General features: G+C 42.0%; 1 pseudogene; it reads right to left on the reverse strand.

The window, feature by feature from the left end:
* Positions 1 to 870: 870 nt before the first annotated feature.
* On the reverse strand, positions 871 to 1,668 carry LOC127679839 (spindlin-1-like; annotated as a pseudogene).
* Between the last annotated feature and the right edge of the window lie 2,365 nt (positions 1,669 to 4,033).

Below are 4,033 nucleotides of genomic sequence, written 5' to 3' on the forward strand. Positions count from 1 at the left end.
CAGATTGAAATGGTCCTCAGAAATTCTTACTTTTGAAACAACCTAAATGTCTCTGTGTTCTTCCTGTGCCAAAATTTAATTTTAAACAAAGAGCAGGCACATTATAAATATGACTGACTTGGGTCCAGCACTCCTGTTGAACTAGAGAAAGCATTATCACCCCCACCCCAATCTGAAAGGAAAGGAGTGCCAGCGGTGAGTGCCTCTGTGTGTGTATACTACATACATAGGCACACAGATATGCAGATCTAGACAGGTAGGGATATGAACACATAATCTCTCAATAAAGGCAGCAACAAAAATAACAAACTATGCTTGCATTGTGGCAGCAGAATGAGAGTGTCAGAGTGAAGGGAAATGGTTACAACCTATCCAGGTTTAAATGACTATGATACTAGCTTAACTTTTACCACCTTGCTTGTAACCCCAGACAGCCTTCTTGTAAGAGGGAGGATCATCTCACACAGATACTTTCAAGAGGGAGGATTCCCTGTTGATACCTCCTCCTGCCCATTGTTCTAAAAGAATAGCAGCCAGCAACCTGATCCACCCCCCTCATTGAAGAACAAGAAGAACCTGTTTCCAGCCTTCAGGGGAGGGGCTTGGCCTGCCTTTGTATCTTGAGAAAGAGGGATTAAAGATGGAGACTTGAACCTGAAGCCATGTGTTTTTGTATCTCTCCATGTGTTTTCTCTTGCCCCCGTTCCTATACCCATCTCTCCTTCCAGAGAACCTGCTGTTAAAATATATGAGCTGAACTCTATAATTCCCCTCACTGATGCCTTGTGTTCGAATCAGTCTGCACTATTCAGAACAACATCAGCGCTGCTGGTGGACATTTAATAGTTCCACAAAGCTGGCAGAGTTTGTGATGACATCTAGGATGTTTTCACCAAATCGTAGACGTAAATATGGAAGTCGTCATCAAACTTGATGAAATACACAGAGGGCTTGGCCCCTACTTGATGGATGACCATGCCAGTCCTTTTCGAGCCATCTTCTTTGGCATATTCTGCTTGCTTACCTACCAGGCTATGCACAACTTCCTGGCTCCCTTTCTGCTGGAGGTGAATCACTGGAATAAGGTATGGTACAGAGAGGTTGCATCTTTTCTTTGTAATCATTTAGGAGCCGGTACATGTACAAGTCAGGGTCTTTCTCATAGGTAATGTAAAACCATGTGTTCATGATAGTTGCCCATGCCAATACCATTCTCCTCCACTCATCTTTACAGCTATCCTCTGTTTCAAATATGTGCTCCACTGCTTTGCCAATCATTATGTCTCCTAAGTGTGCATCGTTGACCCAAGATATTGTGACTCTATCAGGGAGGACTTCCAGTGCAGAAACTCTTTCATCCTTATTAAGTTCTAGTCCAAACGCAGTCAAGTCTATCATACTTCATAAGATGCAGAGAAGGATTCACAGGCACCTGGTCCAGGACAGTCCCCTTCCACTGGGTGACAGGACCATTGCCCTCTCTCCACCCATGCTGAATCCTGCAGCCTACAATGTTCTGCCAGAGCTGGGACACAGGCTTGCTTGGTCCCATACTGGTCCAATGTTTTTGTGAGATGTCCTCTTCTTTATCATGTTTGCAGATACTCCAGCATGGCCTGCATCAGTTCTGGACTATTGGCCAGGCGTCTTACCAAATGGTGTTTTCATTCATCTGTATCGATGTAAGCAGCTCCTGGACTAGGGTGAAAATCCGATGTTCTCAGCTAGGAGGCTGCCCACAGGTCAGTGTTCTTGTTAATCCACCATCCTGGTGTCTCCTTTACAAGTTCAGCAAAAACACATGGAATACCAAGCACTCTTGTTTGCACACAGCCTCAAAAGGAATGTATGTCCCAAGTCAGTTCAATGGAAGTGGGACAGTAGCAGTAGCAAGGACATAACAGAGCCAGGCCCTAAATTCCATTCCCAAACACAGGAGCTGTTGGGCAGCCTCCCCATAGGACTGCTGTGGCTTGCTCTTGCTCCTCCAATCACAGCCTTAGCCAGATGGCGCCTCCCCACCCCTGCTCCTGGCATCCACCGCTGTCCACCTCCCCAACCCCACCCTGCCACTTTCTCTCTCTCTCTCTCTCTCTCTCTCTCTCTCTCTCTCTCTCTCTCTCTCTCTCTCTCTCTCTCTCTCTCTCCTGTATTTTTAAGGGAGTTATTTATTTATGTCCTTCTTAAAGTCTTCTATTTATCATCATGAGACGTGACTTTAAATCAGCATCCTGCTTTTTTGGTGTGTTGGGGTATCCAGAGCTTGCTGTGATGGAAGAACTGGGTTCTGATGATGCCAAGTAGCCTGGTTTCTGTTGCTTATGTTCTTGCATTTGCCTCTCACCATCTGGTTATCTGTGGTATTAGCTGGTCTTGCTGTCTCTGACTGTGGCTTGTCCCTCCTGTAAGCCTCTCTAGTAACAATTTGGGTATGGAGAGCTGTGTCACAGGGTCAGCTCTGGGGAGCAGATGGAAACCAGCAGGATCCTGTCCCTAGCTGTTCCATGATTCCTTTGTCCTGATGGCTCTAGATGGGTCCCTCTTGGGTCAGGAATTTGAACAGAAGTGGTAGTTTCACCTGTGCTCTCAGGCGTGTCAGCACTCCTAGGAAACCAACTCTCTCTCCAGGCAGAGATGGAAACTTGAAGCTCCACTGTATTCTTATATGATTAATTGTTTCATTTCTAGAAGTCCTGTTTGGTTTTCTCAGTTCCACGCTGATTCTTTACTGTGATAACTTCCTTGCCTGGATTCTTAAATGCCTTAATAACTCCACTGGTATGTATGAGTATTTTATATTTCCATTGTTATTTTATACATACATATATAGAGATATAGATATAATATGTATACTACATAATGCTTATATAACTACACTGTGTTAACACTAAGTTTCTAAACCTGTAGGTTGCAACCCCTTGAGGAGTTAAATGGTTCTCTCACAGTAATCATCTAAGACTATCAAAAAACACAAGTATTAACATTATGACTCACAACAGTAGCAAAATTACAGTTATGAAGTAGCAATTAAAGTCATCTATAGGTGTGGGAGTCACCACAACATGAGAAATTATGTTAAAGGGTCACAGCCTTAGGAAGGTTTAGAGTCACTGTATTAACAGAACATAATATGTAGTTGTAGTAATAGACTCTTCTCAACAGCTCTTTCTAAAGTAGATCAATTTTAAACTTCTAACCAAGTCTTAACAAATACAAAATAATTGAATTTCTTCTTCTATCTAAACAGATTAAGCTAAATAAAACTAAAACTCAATAGCAATACAAACCAAAAATCTATACAAATTATTGATAATGAATCAGTGGGTCATAGAGAAGTGCGTGAATAAATTTTTTCAATTCATAAAATCAAAACCGTGGCTATGTGACTAATCAGAGTCTTCAAGATACAGCAAAGCTAGTTCTAAGAAGAAAGTTTATGGCTGTGAGTGCTAATTAATATGAAAAAGGTCAGTGAGCCTAGAGAAATGTCTCAGTGGTTAAGAGCATCGGTTAGTCTTTCAGATGACTCAGGTTTATTTCCCAGTATTCACATGGTGGCTTGCCATAATCTGTAGCTCCAGTTCTAGGGGACCTGAATTTCTCTTCTGGCCTCCATGGGCCTCAGACACATATACAATACACATCCAGGCAAAATGCTCATACACATAAAATAATTTTAATTCAATTTTTAAAATCAAAAATATCAAATAAATAAAGCACATTTTACATAGCCAATAAATACAGACGTAAGAACAATAGTAAGTAAGCTAAGACCCCCAAACAGTATACACCATGAAATAATATCAGGGAAGAAATTATGCAATGATAGCTTAAGAAATGGTATAATGATTGAAAGAGTTAGTTCTCCAGGACTGGAGAGATAGTTCAGTCATTCAGAGTGCTAGATCCTCTTCCAAAGGACCCAAGTTCAATTCCCAGCACTCACATGTCAGCTCACAAACAGCTTAAATTTCAGGATACCCTGGGGTACCAGGTACCATGTGGTGTACTTTATACATGCAAACCAAAATCC

Source organism: Apodemus sylvaticus, chromosome 3, assembly GCF_947179515.1.
Source record: "Apodemus sylvaticus chromosome 3, mApoSyl1.1, whole genome shotgun sequence".
Classification (NCBI taxonomy): domain Eukaryota; kingdom Metazoa; phylum Chordata; class Mammalia; order Rodentia; family Muridae; genus Apodemus; species Apodemus sylvaticus.